Source organism: Gossypium hirsutum, chromosome D07 (genome assembly GCF_007990345.1).
Source record: "Gossypium hirsutum isolate 1008001.06 chromosome D07, Gossypium_hirsutum_v2.1, whole genome shotgun sequence".
NCBI classification, from domain to species: Eukaryota; Viridiplantae; Streptophyta; class Magnoliopsida; order Malvales; family Malvaceae; genus Gossypium; species Gossypium hirsutum.
In genome coordinates this window covers 33,762,791-33,774,266 of record NC_053443.1, presented here as the reverse complement: position 1 = coordinate 33,774,266, position 11,476 = coordinate 33,762,791, and positions in this window count along the sequence as shown.

Genomic DNA, 11,476 nt, shown 5'->3' with positions numbered 1-11,476 from the left:
CTAGACAGAGATGAATTTAGAAAGCTCGACGACCTACCCGAAAAGCCTCATGTGACTGGTAGATTTGGGCAAGAGATTATTCACTATTGAGAAGGGTCTTTTCTGACTGGACCTATTTGGCCTCAATTTTGGCACAAGCCTGTAAGAGAACCCAGTTAGCAAGGGCATTCTCTGTCAACAACATGAAGCAAGAACCCACCAACTCACTTAAAGGATAAGCAAGAAAGGGTAGGCTAGCTCCTTCAATTCTAGGTAGCTCCTGGTCTTGGCGTTGTAGAACAGGAAAAGGATAAAAAGAATATTGGCCCACGTAGAGATGATTTTGCCAATGGAAGAAGGTTTGGACTACCCCTTAAGGGGGAGTATAAGTGATGGCCCTAACGGAGGAAGGACGGGGACCTAAAGCGTTAATGGGCAGGTTTGCGACATGTCCGGACTCAACCTGAGACTCGAAGGGAACCGAAGGTAGGGGCAACGAACATACTAGAGAAACGGATAGCGAAAATGTTCTAGTGGGTATTGACGAAGGAGCAGGGGAGTCATCCTCTAGAAAGACCAGTTGTTTTCCAGGTCTGTGATGGGGTGACTTGGTGCCACTACTCTCTGCGGCACCAGAGGACCCAATTTTCCACCCTCGACCTCTTACGACTGCTAAGACCAGCTTGTGCACTTGAAGCAACTGCATCTATGGATTGTTGTGAACCTTCAAATAAGGCCTCAATATCCATGACTCTTGGATGGAATAGAGGTGCTGGGGGTGAAATATGAGTAGAACTTGCTAGGGGAACTGCCTGGTTAGCAACATTTTCGATTAAGTCCCTACCCGAAAACTCACCCTTAGACCCTAACGTAAAGGTAAGCCAATGGAAAAGTGGAAAATTACATACAGTATAGAAGAAATCAAGAGGCTCCCTTTATTTTCCCACCAAAGCCCAAGCCAACTCACTATTAGTCCCAAATGGCCATGCCCCTTCTGCTGACTGAACTAGGCTAGGGTCTACGCTAAGATAGCGATCAGATGCATGCCAACCGTTTGGGCTCCTTTCCTACAAGCAACAGCAAAAACGTTCCTAAGAGTAAGGAGTTTTCTTAACTCCAGAACCTGCCCTAAACTCAGCCTATCAATTTTTGCTATAGCAATCTTCGTGTCTAAAGGCTAAAAGTGGTCACAAATAGATTTAGTGGAAAAGACCACCTCGTAGGAAAGTCAAAATCGCTGGGAAATCTATTTTTCACCAAGATCAACTTATTGTGGTCTAGATAAAGGTCTGGAGCCCAATCCTTAAGTAAAGGCTTGTGACCCTGGCGAACGCTAAAGTAGACTATGCCAGTAGAAAGTCCTTGCTTTAAAACCTTCAACCTGTAAAAATGTTAGATCACGTCAAGAAGGGGAGACCCATTGCTGTTACTACAATGCAGTAAATGCATCATCAAGATCCACTAGGACAAACCAAAAAATTTCCCTAGTGCAATCCCATACGCCTTAAGCACACCATTGAAAAAGGGATGCAAAAGGAGATTAAAGCCAACTCCCAACAAATAGAGGGGCAAGAAGAAGCCCTCACTGGAATCGCATAAGCATCTCTCCCCTTTCACGATATTAAATTGATATACGTAGTTGGAAAAATGGATACCATGGGATGTTAGAAAGTTCATCATTTCCTCCTGAGTGGTGGAACAACTATACAATGACATTTCAAAAATAGTGCTAGTTCCGGGGAGACAAGAACCACCATCATTTTTTATAGGAAAATTTTTTGAAGAATCCCTTTGCTTTCAAAGATTGGAACCCATGGTCCATCTACTAGATGATGGTGCAAACCCAAACACGATAATACGAAGTGAAATTGAAGGAGAAGGGAAGTAAAAAATTACTTGGGAAGTAAGGAATGCTTGCAAAAGGCAAGTAACCGCGAGTAAGGAAGTAAAAATGATAAATGAAGTAAAAGGACACGAATTAGGGTTCAAGAAGGAACCCAAATAGCAACGAAATTTAGAAGAGGAAGATTGATATTAGGTAAAAGGATTTCCCACGATGTTTTAGTTTAAATATCCAAACATTTGAAGGAAGATTCAATTGAAAAACGGGTACTAATGTAATGCCCTCAACTCGACTCGAATTACGAAGTCTAGATCTCGGGTATTACTTCACATTTCACTTAGCAAAAATTTCAAAACAGTCGACGTGTACTCCTTACTTAAAACATATTTCTTATTATTTTATTTAATGTCTTAATATTAAAGACACAAAGAAAAGTATTTAAAAATACATCAGTCTTGCCACAACTTTTTACAGCACAATAGTTTACTATAGAAAGACTTTTTAAGGTGTAATCCTACCATATGCCACTTTCCCAAGTTGTCCACAGTATGCATAATAACTTGGTTCATCGCTTCCTTGGCACATTCTGGCATCATCCCACTTGGCATACTCATTCTTATAGCAGTACTTGAAACATAAACATAACACTTGTAAGTTACGCGAACTTAGTGAGTTTGAATACAAAATACCTTGAAGCCTGTCTTGCTGAATTCTTCATTTTGAAAATTTGGATTACCATTATGTTTTTTGCAATTAACTTCATATCATCAGATATATGAATATACTTATACACCACCTACCATACTTAAGATATCAACTTTCACTTACTATTTGGCTGATTCCAGATCTTACTAGACAATAACTACATCTTCTTTCCTCTTTAAATAATGGAGGTACTTCACAAACAAATATCTATACAAAAATCCATTTTCTTCAAATATTATCTTCAGACAACTTTCACATTTATTCCAGAATAGTTGATCACATGTACTATTCTCTTAGTGGATACTACTTACTAATCTTACATTTGGCGGATTCTCATACTGAGTTTGATAATTATCAGACTAACAATCAAATTATACCCTAACTCAAACCCAAAACATACTCATACTGATAAAGAACATTTTAGATCATTCAAAAGAATTCCAAACATCTATATTTCATAGCATACAAACACCAGATTTACCAATGAATTAGGTTCCAAATGTCCTTAAAACGAGTCATGATACTACTCAAATGTGATAGCTATCAAATAACTTAGATTTCAATCTTATATAGCATGACCGTATTCAAACTAACAAACAGTTGTACCTTTCTTTATATGAATACGCCCGTATCCTAAACTGATAGACTATTATGGCGGATTCCCTTTAAAAGTAAAAATTCAATTTCTCATTCAGAATATGCCTCTTACGACTTATCCAACTTTACTACCAAATCAAACAACCCAAACTATCTTCAAACTCATCAGATACTTGTCATAAAACTAACTATTGAAGAAATATCAAAACTTACCCAAATCATATACATATCACCGAATATGCCACATAGACATTTCGAGATTCACCATAAAGGCAATTTGGAATACGCCACAAAGGCTTAACAGATCATGCCACACAGGCAACATACATAATCACATGTTTATTATCCCGACAAACTTTTACAGAAGATTCCATGGATTTCTCCCTCATGAACTTGTACATAACTTCATGTTGTGATCTACCAATTCAATTACATATTACCGAAAACATCACTATCAATATTCATGTCATCATATTATGCCATGGGTCAACCACATAGACTTATACACCTTCATTCGTGATCTACCAGTCAAGTCTTCATCATACTGAAGGCATCACCATGAATGTATTTTGTCATATAATGACATGGGTCTTTACCATATGGACCTCCACATCATCACATTGTGCTATGCCAGTTTGCTTAGCAATATAACTGCCCTAACGGAGGCATCACAATAGATGTTTTACTCAACCAAAATAGATATACTTTACCCAGATTCATTTTCATACCTATCTTACTCATTTTCTCTTAACAAAATTCATCTTTTCATACCTGATGCTCGTCAACCTTACCCACACACAACACTTTATTTGTATAATAACTCACTTACCCCCAAGATGAACATGCAGAGAAATTTTTTTATTTCTCACACTTTACCAATTATCTGTGGTGATATTAACATATACATTTACCTTTTTAACATAACTTGAATAAGTTAAGGTAGGAACTCACTAGATACTCACCTAGACTACAAATAAAAATTCTAAACTCAGTCATCCCTCTTGAACCAGCAACAGCAACTACTTAAATAACATAAAATTACCATTAAAACCCATTCAATGACAAATGGTTAACATCTCAATTACAGATGACCCCTATGCAGGGTTTCTTAATCACAATTCATTGTTCATATGCTTCTTAGTATTCTTATTCTTTCAAAAACTTAACATGCAGAGCTACCAAACTTCCCAAAAGGAAAAGCATCCATTTTTTATTCCCAAAATCCTTAATTTTTGGCTAAATAAAGAAGGAAAGAACATTTTGAGTTTAAAGGAGAAAAACCAAATAGTAGTGTTCAAGGAAGAAAGATCCTTACCACATTCTCTTTTCACTAATATATATACTCATCTTTTCTTAATAAACCTTAACAAGTGTCACTATAAATAGAATTTGTCCTTTAATGGGCCTACAAATACCAGAAGAAATATAAATGAGAGTCTTATCCATATACTGGTTGACCAGTCAATCTAGTTGGTTCCTAACTAGATCTCATTACCAAAATCTACTCAACACAGTGCTTGAACAAACTGGACGTACTATACCTTTGGAAGTAGCTTACACAAGGCTTACTCTTCTTCGATTGAATTCTTTCATCAATTGAAGGCTACTATGAGAACTAAACCTAATGTACTTCTATTGGTGGATACTCTATATGCCAAAGCATGAGCTCGCCAAAAGCTTATAACTTGGCAGACTCATTGCTAGAGTGTGCCATAATAGACAAATTTTGTCTACACGCCTTTTATTTGGATCAGCTTAATTTGAGGTGTGACAACTAAATTTTTCATGTCCTTGAACCTATTCTTGATACTTGTCGACTTGAGAAGGGGTATCTATAATCCCTCGAAAAATAGAAAACGAAAAACTTTGCCTAAGTGAACTGTGCAACGCGAATCCGTCAGAATAATGTACGCCTATATAGACCCATGTCAATAATTGATACCATGAGAGTGATCAAATATAAGAGGTAAGGTAGAGAATTTGACATACATGTACAACAGTAATCGTCGTACGTAAGAATTACAGATTCACTCTTCGTACTAGAGCAATTTAAAGACGTTTAGGTATTTAAAGGTAAAAAGGATCGCTCAAACACGAAAGGGTGTTTGTCTCAAAATTGAGAAAAAATTTTCCTTCAAAAGGATAGGTTCCTTAAAGCTACTCCAGACCCGCCACGAGAGAAAACATCAAGGAGGAAATTTCCTTTAAAGGTGAGGGAGTTGTCACACCCGGTCTCCTAGGAACTCAAAATTAAAGATAAGTTTTAGAGAAAATTAAAAGATAAAAAGAAATTGGGAATCCAAATGAGTTATTTTAAAGTTTGAATGGCTGGTTGAGGGACGACTAAACTCTAACCTTGGTTTAGTTAGATTGGAACCGGCTGGTTCCATAGTGGGAGACAAAATAATTAGGATTGGGTGGTAACAAAGGTCTGTGAAGAACGTGCCAATGGTATAAATATAAATGCATGGGAACAAAATGCCTCTCAATTTTGCTCCACGAATCTTATTCTCTAAGCATTTTCTTCTTCGGTCGTCCTGAAGAATAAGAGAATGTGGATGGATGAAGTTCTACATTTTGCAACTATCTTGTGGATTTGAGTTTAGAGCAGGTAAAAGGGGCACTGGTAAGTTTCCTTATCTTGTGGGTTTTAGAAAAAGTAGAGAAAAGACCTTTTGAGCTTTGGTATAATTATAAATTCTAGATTTTAAAATGTGAATGTCTTCAAAATCAATCGATAAAGGGTTGTTATGTTTAGTTTCTAGGGCAAAAGAGGCTTCGACGTTTATACAAGCTAAGTTGTTAGGAGTAAGAAAGCAATGTGAGTTTCTGTGCTACATATTTGAAACAATGAAAGATCGTTGTTGATTATGTATGTTATAAATGAGTAGAACTTGCATGAAATAGACAAAATTACATGTTTTAGAAAATGGTGCAATTACTATTGGTACAAAAATGAATTTAATGTATCGTCTGAGTTAGAAAATGGGAAGTATTGATGGGTTAGTTGGAGTTATGATTGGGAAAATGGGTGAGATTGTTTGATACTGCCATACGGAATTGCAGAGTGCAAATTATGATGGGTGAAGCTCCCGACCTTGTAGAGGGAACACTACGGTATTTGAGCATCAAGGATAGGAATGGTGAAATGGAGGAATCGAAGGAATGAAATGGGAAGAGTATAGATCATGGTAAGGCCATAGAACCAATAGGAGACTATACACCTAAAATGAACAACACCATAGTTGAAAGACATTAAGGCATCATGACATAAATGAGTAAGACCATGGCTGAAATTCACTATAGCATCATAGTGAACAGAACTAATACCATAACTGAAATACGCTATGGCATCCTTTGACAGTCTGCCGAGATAGAAAACACAGGGTTATATTGAGTAAAACCATCACTGAGAGATGTTATGGCGTCAAGTGATGAGTTGATAGAAAAAAAATAGTAAGACCATGGTTGAAAGATACTATGGAATCACAGATAGTCCACTGAGACACTAAACACATAGAAGTCTGCTTAGATGATAGACAAGGGAAATCAATCGAGAAACTAAACACGAAAAGTTAGCCAAGACATTAAACAATGGGCATATGGTGTAAGTTCATAACCAGGTTACGGTGTTGTGTAAAGAATCCTCACGGACAATATGCTCGAGGCGATTTACTAGGACAAATTACTTGTGAATGAGGAGTGTGAAAACTATAACTCGGTTATGGTATCATTAAGACTCAGTTGAGTAAAGAAGACTCGATAGTTTATGTAGGTAATATCCTTTACTCGATGAGGGAGGATTGGCAAGGATCGTTGAGTGTATTGAATTCTAAGGTCAACTGAGCCAAAGTCTCCTCTTGTCCAAGGATTAGGAATTTTAGAAGTCCACGGACATAAAAAATTTAAAGGTAGTTATGTCTGTCGAGCTTAGAGAGGGCTTAATTGCCCAAGTTGATATAGGTGGGAGCTCGCCAATGATATTCCAGGGTGAACAATTCAACAGGAATAAGGGAGGAAATGGATTTAAAACTCGAGGATATAGAGACCAGATGACCAATGACCGACATAGTGTTTTCCAATCAAGGTTTTGAGGGGGAGAACTTCTATTGAGGTATATTTAGGTCTATACTTTTTGAGGACCTCCACTCTAATGAAAAACAAGCTTGTAATTCAGTTGGAGTAGAAGTTAACCAGCTATGAGCGGAAGGGCAAAGGCTTCTTTGATATAATCTGCCTAATGTTTGAATTTATCAGGGAGTGGACAATTTCCTTTATAACCCTCAATCCCTTAGCTTGATTTTGTTATTTAGTAGTCTCATAGAATCTCACTAAGTTCATTTGAGCTTATAAATGGTCTGCTTGATTGTAGGATAAAGTTAACAATAGAATTTGAGCAGAGGGTTGAGCTAGATTTCGCCAACATGAGAAAAAAAATTGAGGGAAAAACCGCAACATGCATATAGAGGGGAACTTCCAATGACTATGACTTGCAGTTTTGGCCTAGGCACAAATTCTTTAAGTTGTACAACTTAATTCATAAATGAAATTATCAAATGGAAACTTTTTAAATGATGTTTGTTTTAGTATAAATTAGTGTGTATAGTTGAATGGAATTAGTTTTTAATTAAAATTTGTATCATCCAGATCCCAAATTCAGTGAGCAGGTCAAGAATTGGTTGTAACTAAAGGTATCTATCGTCACCACCACAATAGGTTATTGCTACCACCAATGCTGATGCCACACAGAATAAGGAACAATTTAATTACTTTTAGTAAGAAAGTAATTCTCTCAAATTGAAACCAGTAGAAATTATAATTCCCAGAAAATAGAATTTATACTTAAAAAATAAATTTCCACTATTTTCTAGCAGAATAGCAATATATGAAATTTGTATGTTAAAACTTATGTTAATAGCACTACTAGTGTCATCTATTTATAGCGAAAGATAGAAAAATTCTAGTTGAATAAGAATAACACAAATAATATTTATTTAATAGAAAAACTCTCATAGTCTAACTAGGAGAGAGAGGGCGACACGCCCTAGATAATAACACTAGGGTTGTCGCGCCTCACATGTAATATGAATAGTTTTGGGCCTCTCCTATATTAGGTCATATTATATGTGCTTCTTTGACTTTTGACTCAACACTTTATAATTTAATTCAACCCAATATTTGTTTTATATTTCCCAAAATATATATTCTTTTATTTAATTAATCAAATTAACTAAATTAATTTCCCAACTAAATAATTTTCTCAACCCAATTCAAATTTCGTTAAAGTCATGACAACTTTACGGTAAAAGAATATATGGGCAAATATATTTAATTTTCAATTTCAACGGATTCATAATGACAAATTAATTCATTTCCATTTTCAAACTTCTATTGTTTGATTATAATTAATTAAATACTAATTTGAAAACTTTAAATTAATTCTCAAGTCCTTTCTATACTTAGTGAGAAAATGCATTCATTTGTGAATGTGACTCATTTCTCTAAGTTCATCATTTTCATTCATTTTTGTTTATTTGGTTCTACATACAATTTATTTATGGTTTCAACGAGTTAGTGAAAGGACAAATTAGACATATACAATTGGGAACAAATAATTTATAATTAAGTTCCAACTTTTCATCTATTAATTATAAACTTATTTAGTCACGAAGTCATTATCGTTACTGAACTCTCCCTAATTACTTACCATTAAGAAAACTACTCAATAAGTGCTCGTCCAATGGCCTTGTCATAAGTGTATTACCCTTATACGATCATTAATCTCTCTGGGATAAATTCGTTCTCCCATTATGATTCTATTTTATCTCATGGTAATCATTACATCTTCCTTCATAAAAATTCAATTAGTATCAAATAGTAATAAAGTCATTTCTCGCAAAGACAAATTACTCGAGACCATGTTTACTTTTCATGCATCATGTAACGCCGATAAGAAGATATCATTTACCCATTAGTTGGGCTATGAATTCCAATATTATGAATAATGCTACATACTACAAAAGTCGTATACCCAACACACTAGTTTTTGTTCCTTATCTATTTGAACTTAGGATTTTACTTACATCAAAATATACGAGTCACGCATACAAAGTCCATCATCCATGCAAGATTAAGGTATGCCACATTATAAACGTTACAAGTGAATAAATCCATAAACAGATCTAAGATATATTCTACTTAGGTTCTATCCGATGTACTGCCAATCTAGTCAATCACATCTATGTTTCTATCTTCTAGGAGTCATCTTTTTCGATGCTCAAGACAAAGCATCTCCTCAATTGGAATTGAAAGACAAAAAATTAGTCTTTCAATCAGTTCATTAATTTTAGATTATACTAAGGACATGTTTAAGTTCATTTACTAATACAAGTATCTTTCTGTCTTATGAATCCAACCATGTAATGTCACTTAATGTTAGCTAAACATTAGATAACCATTGAGCTAATATTTGCTTCCATTTTGCTTTGAGTGCAAGAACATTGAGGAAAATATACAAAGGGTATTAATGTAATTAATGGATATTTTATTAAACCAATTTGTTCGAAAAATACAAGTTTACAAAACGAATATACTACACTTAGGGCATTAGATCGAACAAGATGGTGGAAAGGTTGTAATGGTAAATGGTGTTGTTTTGGATAATAGTTTGGTTTTACCACATAATGTTGATTTGGTTGTCAAATACAATTCACACATCAATGTTGAATTGTATAACCAATCAAGATGCATTAAATACCTTCTCAAGTACATGTGTAAAGGTGAAGATAAATCCGCATGCTTAATTGAGGAGAATACATTAATTGGCATAGAATTTAGGGTTCAAAAAGTGATCAAGGTAAATGAAATTAACAAATATATAGACTGTCATTACGTATAAGCTTGTAAGCCATGTTAGAGAATCTTTTAAAATACTCAACACAGAGAACCGACAGTTGAACGATTGACATTCCATTTACCTAATAAACAAACAATCATATTTCATGATAGTGATGATATACGTGATGTACTGAATCGAACTAACTTAGAGAAGACTATATTCAACAACTGGATGCATACTACCCAGTTGAGTCCTGCTGCTCGAGATCTAACTTTTATTGACTTCCATCAAAATGGGTCTGGGACAAAAATAATAAATAATAGAGACCAAGGAAGAATGGAAGATTAGTTGGTAGATTGTATTAGCTCATCCATCATCTGGTGAGAGATATTATCTTCAGATGGTGTTGGACATAGTTAAAGATGCAACATGTTTCAAAAACATTAGGATAGTTAATGAAATTTTTTATCCAACATTCAAAGAAACATGTAAAGAATTGAGCTTACTAGAGGGGATCGTGAATGACATGAGATTTTACGTGAAGCATCTTTGTAGGCCACAAGTAACCAATTACATGACCTTTTTGTAACTATTTTTTTTTGTTTTGTGAAGTTGGTAATCACTCTGAATTGTGGTTTCAAATTTGGAAATTACTCTCTAAAGACATTTTACATTCCCAGTGGCCTACTTATAGATGTTTGGACCTTTGAATGATTGATGATCAATTGAAGAATAATGCTCTGATTGATATTGAGAAAAAAATGAATAGAATTGGCAGGTTATTGAGGGAATTCACTAATATTCCTTATCCATGCATGATTCGTCTTCAAGATGAATGTAATTCCTTATTCATGGAAGAATTTATTTATGGTAGGGATGCCTTACTTTGTGAGTATAATGATTTGTATAAAGGCCTAAACTTAGACCAAAACCCAATATATGAAGTTGTTGTCAACTTCATCAATAATGGATTTGAAGGGTTTTTTTTTCGTATATGGTAACAGTGGTATGGGTAAAATATTTTTGTTATGATCAATCATTTTTAGACTTAGATCAGAAAGGAAGATTGTTTACATCATGAAGAATTGCCTCTTGTTATTGCCCTATGGGAGAATAAATCTGTTAAGTATGCCTCATATTTCAGTCAAATTTAAGAGATAATCTCCTAGTTAAACTTTATTTATTTGTTTCAGTTGAATTCTAATTAGTCTAGATTTTTTTTATTTGACCTACAAATTTAGCCGATAAATAGGCTCTTTTACAACCTTAGAAAATACACCCATTAAAATATTAGAACTTAAAATACTTTTGGAGAATTTTGTATTTACATTTTGAAGGTTCTTTTTTTCAAGTTCTGGGGTTTAATTTTTATTTTCATTTTTTGTACTCTTCATTCTTTTATCATTATAGTAAAATTATATTTGCCCATGGTTTTTTATCCCCTTTGGAAGGGTTTTTCCACGTTAAATTTGTGTGTTCAATTTCTCAATATCTTTGACTATTTTTTCCTTATT